This window comes from Cibotium barometz, chromosome 16, assembly GCF_041138505.1.
Source record: "Cibotium barometz isolate CiBa-2024 chromosome 16, ASM4113850v1, whole genome shotgun sequence".
NCBI lineage: Eukaryota > Viridiplantae > Streptophyta > Polypodiopsida > Cyatheales > Cibotiaceae > Cibotium > Cibotium barometz.
The window spans coordinates 40,210,325-40,219,772 of NC_141061.1; positions in this window are offsets into that span (position 1 = coordinate 40,210,325).

Sequence of the window (9,448 nt, forward strand, 5' to 3'; positions counted from 1 at the left end):
ATAACATTGATTGTACTTAAAGTCTTTATATAAAATCTTTACTGAAAACTTATTACATATAACATCTTGTAAAAGATATACTATTCATTAAAACAAGTACCTTCAGTGCCATCTTCTTCTTTGTCTTCTATTACCTTTATTCCTTATCTTTTATCATTTGTGTATCTCTTATTTGTATGCATATCATTTTCTAATACAATATTATAAACAATGTTACGTTCTCGTCACCCTTCTTCGTCGATTACTTCTGTTTCTATATCAAATACACTAGATGATGATAACAACTGGATTCCCATAATGATTGGAAAAGAAAGCTAGGTTCTTCTACAAAATCATAAGTCTTAAAGATCAAGTTCAAATGAGTTTATCTCATCATGGAAGGGAAGGATTAAAAGATTTTAGACTTGGACAAAATAAAAAGTCTATGAAAGGAGTTCTTGTATAGCATGTGTACATGCATCTTTGATGTTACACATTATTGGAGAGCAATAATATAGAGAAAGAATTCCAAGATCACTTGGACAAAGTGGTATATTCTTCTAGAACTCTTTTTATAATGCACCACGTAGTAATGACCGATTTGGGTCACTATAAAGCCTAACTTTGCTCGACTTTAGAGGTGAGGAGTGGTTACTTCCAAGCCCTTACCAGTGAGAGCTTTAGATGCAAGCTTTTACAAGAATTACAAAAGTCAATGAAACCACATATAGCTACCATGCAAATAAAAGTAAAGATAAACATGCCTATGAATGTCTTTGTCGACTTATTCTCACATTCAGATATTCGAATTACAAAGACAATGTTTATATGTAAGTCTTTAGATTCGAAATTCTTAGATCAAGGATAGAATAAGAGAATAGAAAATGGTGTGAAATGTCAAGTCCTATCAGATTCATTGTCATGTAAATACATGATAGGGAGTCAAATTTGTTGGCTATCTTTATACTATAGTCGTTGGTACACTGTGGTTGGACAACTTGTTCCTTTAGATCAAAACTTGGATGACTTCTGTGATAATCCACTCATGGATATTGACATCTTTATCAATGAAAATAGTATTGATGTGATATCCATTAGGCAAAACTATTCTTTGGCACAACTTAGAACTGACTTATACAATGAAGATGACGTAGAGCTTTCTCACAACCTCTTCTTTCAAGTAAATAATTGAAAGGTATAATTTGACATAAACATAACAAGATTTTATGTGCATTTGACTCTTTTGACTTTTTCAATAACAAGTATCTAAAAGGCAAGAAGGATGCTTTAAATGCCAAGACATCAACAATGCTATTGTACACATTATTCCAGCTTTGCAACTCTTGAGCACAAAAGAAAGCTAGACACGTAAGTAAAAAGAATTCTCTTGGGAGAGAGTGGAGAAGAATGTAGTACACATTGTATAGATAATTATGCGATAAGCTGAACTTCTTTTTTTAATCCCATGTTCAAGCAGGTAGAGCAGAAGAGTTTTCTCATGTTGGCACAATAGCTTTTGGTTCATCCTCAGTTGGTTGCATTGTCTCTCAATTGCATCCTTTGGCTCTGTTGTTTCACTAGTTGGTTGTGTTGTCATTCCTGCCTCAATAGTAGCTGCATCCTTTGGCTCTTTTATTGTACTCGTTACTTCATCAGCATGCGTATCCATCATGTTTTCTGTACTAGTATCTTTTGGAATAAAAGAAGGAATAACTTTTTCTACTTCATGCTGTGGCTTCAAGTTGATTGGCTCTTGTGCTTGTGTCTGCTTAGATGACAATGCTGCCCATTGAAGAGATCTTCACCTTTCTTCTTTGTTGTCTTATTTCTTCTTTGATGTATGTCATATTTGGAACTATTTTACTTACGGTTAACTCTATCGCCCTTGTACAAAAATTTTAATTTATAAAATAGGGAGTATGAACCAATGAAGAAATGTAATAAAACACACTAACACGTCTAGAAGCAAAAAAATCTTCACCCCCTTCAAGGTAGGAAAAACATTGATCTCTAGATGGAAGGTAATTTGTACCATAAAGATCCCTACTAGTGCCTCCCACCATTTTAGAATGTAACTTCATTTGTGAAATTTGTTGGTGATGGACATAATGGTTTTTATGGTTATATAAGAAATATGTTAGCTCCGATTGATGTTCTTGAATTGGAAAACCATCTTGCTCATTGTGAGATTGATTTCATGAAACAAAAATTAGTACAGAGTTTCTAAAAAATAAAAGATGATACAGAAAGGATTCGAGGTCTTAAAAAAACTTCATGTGGCAAGGGAGAAAAATGCAATACAACTTATTCAAAAACAAAGAAGACAACAAGATTGGCATAGATCAAATGGAGCATTAAAATGTCTTCACTGGAGGGCATTAAGACAAAGATTTAAAAAAAGATGGGTCACTACGAAATTTGGTGGCCTTATTTACAAAATCAGAAAATGGAAACATCACTCCTCATGCCTAGGAGATCTGTTCACTGGATAGAGATATTTGGCTTTGCACGATCTTCTCTTTTTGGGGTTGGAACCTTTGTATCTTCAATATCTTGCCGAGGAAATAACATTTTCTTACACAGGTTCATGTTTTTCATAATATGCAAGTTACATGCCAATGCATATGATAAGTATGTCAAATAATATGTATTTTTGAATGCATAAACTCCTGGCCCTTGTCCAAATAGGTGCAAAGCTAATTGCTTTTGCAAAATCATTATTTTGCCAGCATTCCACCATACTGATATCCACCTAGGTATCTAGAGAGTGTTCTGATGAGACGACGACAAATAATAGCACCACACCTTTGATCAACGGAGATTTTTTAAATCATTGGAGATTTTTTGTGAAATACCAAGAATTGTGGTTTCTTGAACCACTTTCCATATTCTACCAATGTTGTATCCTCCCCAAGTCCAACTCATTTGCCTTTTGCTCAACTCAAGAACTTGTCTTCATAGACCAAAAGCCACACCACACTTCAAAAATTTTAATATAACTATTGACCTCTAATTTAAGAGAGTACTTGAATGCAAGAGAAAAGTAGATACCTTTTGATTTTTGTCATTGACAAGCACCACATCCGTCCAAAGGTTGATGCTTGAATGTGAAGCAGATGAAGAGGACTCTCCTCTCTCCTTAATCTTTCGCATGTGCTTAATATTTAACCTTTTCTATATTTACTGAAATTTATCTTCACTCAGAAGACCTTCTGCCTCATACTATTACTAATGAGCATCATTGTATAAAAGAGCTAATGTACTTATAGCATCTATATATTCATTGCCTTTATCTTTAAATCCAGATTCAATATTTGTCGAGCTCCGGATCAACAAAACATGGCTCTTGTTCCAAATGTTGAGCAATTATTGCAAGGTAGTAATCCTCCCTTATGTCAAAGGCATTTTGAATATATGTGGTTTAACGCATTCATAGTCCTCGAATCTAAATGATGGGAGCATAGGAGTAGGGACAATGCTGGTATCCACCATTTCACCACTGTCTGGTTTGGGTCTAGCAATTGTCTTCTCTTGAAGCCTCCTCACATTGAGGTCATAACTCAACTATGTCTCTTCCTCTGGTTTAATGGCTCTTCTTGTTCTTCATCAGAATGTACTAGCTCCTCCTCACGGTCTTTTCACTACACTAGTTTCTTTCTTTAGGCTTTTTATCTTCTTCCTTTTCATCTTCCTCTAAAAGCATGAACAGATAGCAAACAAATCGAGCAATCTTAATTTTTTTATGTACCTTACAGACTTGGACTTTATTCTTTCATAGTCTTTAGGTAACTTTGCGATGCTTCTACTTAGCTTGCTTCTTAAATGTTCCAAAGAAACCAAGTCATTAATGTGGACAAACTTCTTTTTCTCGAAAACCATGAAATCTTTGTACGTGATTTTGTCTTACTCTTCCAGCTTCTCATTAAAATAATATTTTTTGTCCCTAAGAATACCAAGTAAATTGAATTGTATATTGAACATCCCACTAAGAGATGATGCTGGTTAATCTTGTGCAAGAAATTAAACAACATCTTTTGTGGAGTTTCCTCCTCATTTTCATGTTGCTCCACTTTGAAAATAACTTCATTGACCATTTGCAAATAATAAAAGACATTAACATAAACATATGAAATACATCTTACTCCACTTTGAAAAGAACTTCATCAGCCATCTACAAATAATAAAACACATTAACATAAACACATGAATAAAGAAATAAAGAAATAACAAATTTACATTGTGAGGTTCATTCAAATACTTGAGAAGGTTACTCATTAACCAAGAAGGGAGCCTCGCAAGGATACATAACAATGCAATATGGACGAGCCTATACAAATAAAACATTGGTATCTCTTTATATTGCATTGATGAGGAGAAAACATGTATCTATATTTAAGAATAAGTTAAGCAAGAAGGGAGCCTCACAGAGATGCATAACAATGTGATATGTATGAACCTATATAACTAAAATAATAGTATCACCTTATATTGCATTAATGACGAGAAAACATGTATCTGTATTCAAGAATAAGTTGTGATTAAGAAGGGAGCTTCACACAGATGCATAACAACACGATATGGATGAACCTATACTAATAAAATATTGCATTAATGACGAGAAAACATGTATCTGTATTCAAGAATAAGTTGTGATTAAGAAGGGAGCTTCACAGAGATGCAAAACAACACGATATGGATGAACCTATACTAATAAAATAATTGTATTCCTTCGTATTGCATTGATGAGGGGAAAACATGAATCTATATTTAAGAATGAGTTGATCGGAAAGAAAGCCTCACAGGGATGCATAACAATGTGATATAGATGAACCTATATAAATTAAACAACAGTATCACTTTGCATTGATAAGGAGAAAGTATATATCAATTTTATATGCTTTGACTATATCTCAAGTATGCATAACAATACAATAGACACAAGCCTATATAAGTGAAACAACAATATTGCTTGTATTGAAACATGCATGACAATAGCCTTAAATTGAAAGCAAGAAGTGCAATAAGCAAGACTTTCAAGAATTCAAAAGCTTTTTAGAATCTTTCAAGTCATCTATGAAGGATGTGTGGACATATCAATATTTTTTGCATTACATGGTAATATCATTTCTATTGTATTTTATTTCTTCCTTGTAAATCACATTTTTCTAAGTCTTCTTTTTGTATTTTTCTATCATATCATATAAAACCATCTTCCTTAGTTTATCAAATGAGTATGGAAGTCTATCCATTTGGTCCACACAAGGCATGAAGAAGTCTCATTACTAACAAAAATTGGTTTTTTTGAATTCTCAAAAGTCTCACTTATTCCACTTCTTTTTATCACAATATCAAAATATATTGTCTAATTCTTTCCAAATATTTTCTTTATTATTTCTGGATTTTTCCATCATCTACATCATCCTTCATTGCATCATGAAGATTCTTCCATAATTCATATCTGATTTGTCGACTTGGGTCTTGGTCTGTTCGATGGTCTCTCTGATTTTCTCTTTGGTTCCTCACCATGAAATAATAGAAACCTTCTGGCTTTTACTCGACCAATTGACGGTTTGGTTGAAATATCTTTCCATTGGTAGATTTTTTTTGTATGTCTCTATATGCACATTTCCACCATGAAGTCCTATACCAAATAGTACTTTCTCTATCATTTTTATAGCTTTCACCCCTTCTTTCTTTGGTTTCAACTTCCATGCAAATCCTATATAGAGATACACAAGCTTCACAATGATTCTACATAGAGCATGTAGTGTAACATGTGGAAGCTTGGTGGTGGTGGGGATAGAATCAATAACTTCAATGTAACAAATTAGTAATCTTTCGCAACAAAGATAACGCACAACATAGAGAGATGTGCAAAAATAGAGAGAGAGAGAGAGAGAGAGAGAGAGAGAGAGAGAGAGAGAGAGAGAGAGAGAGAGAGATTCAAACATAATATTGGGTCCTGAATACCCTCTGTAGGGCCTCCACCATGAATGGTATATTTGCTTTATTAGAATGATGTACAATAATGTAAATATGTAGATCTGATGATATGTTCTTGACCTGCACTCTTCACCTCTTGGATGTCCTGGCCCTTGGAATACATCAACCCTTTGTGAATTATGAGATGAATGATGCTTAGCTATTTATAGCCCTTCTACTATGGTGGTATAATAAGGGTTGGCCTATAGAAAAATACCCCACGAATTGTTCTTAATGCATTTTAATGCTCCTTTTTTTAGACGCCCTTTTATATTGTTTCTCTGGCTGCCGTGTGCACTACCGTCTAGTCTGTGCAAGAAGCTATCCAACCATGCTAGCTAGCCTAGCTAGTGGGGCTAGCTGACTGGCTGCCCATGCCATCTAGGCCTCGTCCATAGCCAGTTCATGCCCTTAGGGACTGGTCAGCTAGCCCCCTTGCCTTCTATAGGGACTAGCCACCATCGGGCCTATGGGCTTCTTGGGCCCTTGGGGTGGCCTAAGGCCTATCCCATACCTAATTGAGGGATACAACTGCCCCCCCTTCTAAATGCAACTACATGCTTCTAGACTGATGCCTGGCATCTGGTTGCAAACAAAACACTCAGGACACATGACATCATTCTAGAGGGAGACTTACAGTGCTTCATGTGTGCAGGACAATGCACACCTAACCAAGACCATGTGCGGGACTTGTACACTTGACCTTGGACTCTTAGAGTGGAACCCTGGCTTTCTCATCCCGGACTAAGGCTCACATGGAACCAATTTTCACTGTAGGTCCTGCACCTGTTGTTCAGATATGTCCATGTGGCATCATCCAAGTGCAGGATACACGTGACATTCTCTTCTGCTTCACTTAATGGAAGCTGCATAGCCTCTAGATAGTCTGTCTCAATAAAGCCAGATAGTCTTCAAAGAATTATTTGTCAAGCCAAACCACTTCGTGAGTTCTTGAGGAACTGTCTTTGTCTTTGGATGGAGTCATGCTTAAAGTAGTGCAAAAGGATATACTCGAGAACCATCACTTCAGCTTCATCAACTATGTCTGGTTCCGCTTTGTCTTTAATCTCTGAAGGTTGTGGATCTACATATGATTTTAGCCAACTGACATGGAACACATCGTGCATAGTCCAGCCCGGAAGTAGCTTCAACTTCATTGACACCTCATTGTTCTTTCTTTGGATAGGAAAAGGTCCCAAGCTCCTGAATGATAATGTTAAGCATCAATTGCCCACCTATTTCAGCCGTTGCTTCATAATCCAAAGATAAACCCAATCCCCTTCCGAGAACTTCACATCCCTTCAATCACTTGCCCACCTATTTCAACCGATGCTTCATAATCCAAAGATAAACCAATCCCCTTCTGAGAACTTCACATCCATTCGATCTTTATTGGCTTGTCGAGTGTAGGCCTCCTATGCTTTAGACAGCCTATTTAACTGATTCCAAGATCTCCTAGTAAGACTCCATTAGTTTGTTCGCTTCAGGTATTGAAGATGAGGTTTTGGTCAATATCGACTGGAATGGTCTTCCAAACACTACTTCAAATAGAGTCCTACCAATAGTTAAAGAAAATGAATCATTCAAAACTACTTGAACCAAAGACAAATATGATTCCCCCTTACCTTGCTAATTGTGGATATAACACTTCAGCACATCGAAGGCCAACTAGTCATAGATTTATGTCTGGCCATCAATCTGTGGGTGAAACACATTGGAAAAGTTCAATTTAGTACTAAAATTATAAAACAATGCCCTCTAGAAATGACTGGTAAACTTGGCATTCCGGTCTAACACTATGGTCATAGGAATCACACCAATCGGGTACGAATGTTGAATGAACAAGTGGGCAACATCTTCGGCGATCACATTGGCCATGCATGGAATAAGCATAACAAATTTGCTAAATCTATCAACAATAGTTAAGCACTGAGTATTACGCTTACAGGGAGTGGGAGACAGATTTGTGGCAAAATCCATTGATATATCTTGGAAAGGTCCTTCAGGAATGGGTAAAGGCTATAACAACCCTATCTTCTTCCCACGAAGAAGAGCTTGCACTTTTTGACAAACATCACAATGTTGCACATGAGTGAACACATCTCATGTCATTCTTGTCCAATAGTATTGCCTTGTAGCTTCTCCAAAGTCGAATTCATGCCCTTGTGTGACCACCCCATGATAGCATCATGGTTGTCATGGAGAAGAGCTACCCTAAACGACTTTATGACACAGGTGACCTTTGTAGAAAAGCCAACTATCTCGTATCAAAAAGTGGCATGGTTTTGTGGCATCCAATGCATGTTTTCACTGTGTACCAATTCCTTAAAATCCGTGTATGTGTGCTTCAAGTCATCTAGTCCCGTACCAACAAGGTCGAGTCTAGTGTTCTAAATAAGAGTCACTATTCCCTTCTTGCTCAAAGCATCGGCCTTTGGATTAGCCTTTCTTGGAAGGTACTCGATCTTACCATCAAATTGCTAGAAAATTTGGCTACTGATAGTCACTCCACCGTGCACTTGGCATGGTCTGAATCCAACATAATGCATGTTTCTGAATTAGTACTAGGAGTTCCCAATCATAGACCGAGTAATTCTTTTCTACGGGAAGTAACTAACGGGACGTTAGCTACTGGATGGTCATTCTATTGTAAAATATCTTCAATTACGATGTTACTTGCATGGTGATCACTTGGAATGGCTCATCCCACGAGACAAGTGCTAGACAAAGAACTTCTAACAGTCATTCGGATCTACTGCCTTCTGGCCTTGACACCCTTAAGCAGATCTATAAGGTTTACGGAGAGGTCAAAGAATTTGTCGATGTGGATGGAGTATGCTTGGCATATGCTCACAAAGGATCGGATATCGTAAGCGGTCTATGGTATCTCCCAATTGACTATCTCGGCTACCTTGGTCAAGTCAAGTCGGATGCCCTCGACACTGATTTTGTATCCAAGGTAGTGAACCTTGAACAGATAAAACTCTGACTTCTTCTCAATGACGTAGAGCTCGTTGCTTTTCAACAACTTCAAAACTTTCTCCACATCAATGTCATGCTACTCAATCCCGTATATAAAGGGTTTTGTGCAACCACTCCCTTACATTCCATCACCACGTGAATATGCAAAAGACATGCATGCTTAGGATAGCATTTGAAATGAAAAGAGTGGTTGCCACAAACATAATACCTACAGACTCAAAGATGGGCAAAAAAAAAGCCAATCTAATCTCAAGAATGATGAACGAATTTGATGGAACTTGAGATCCCCATTCAGTATCTAGAGAATTTCAAACAAATTTGCAAGGCCATGGAAAAGATTGATGATCCCACCAAGATCTACTTATTCGAACTTTGCCTTGAAGGTAAAGCAAGATAGTGGTAAACCCACATGAAAGGGCCAACTACTCTTGAGACACACATTCACTATGGGATTTGGCGAAGCCAAATAGAGCCCCATCGCATCAAAAGCCTCAAGCAAGAGGAG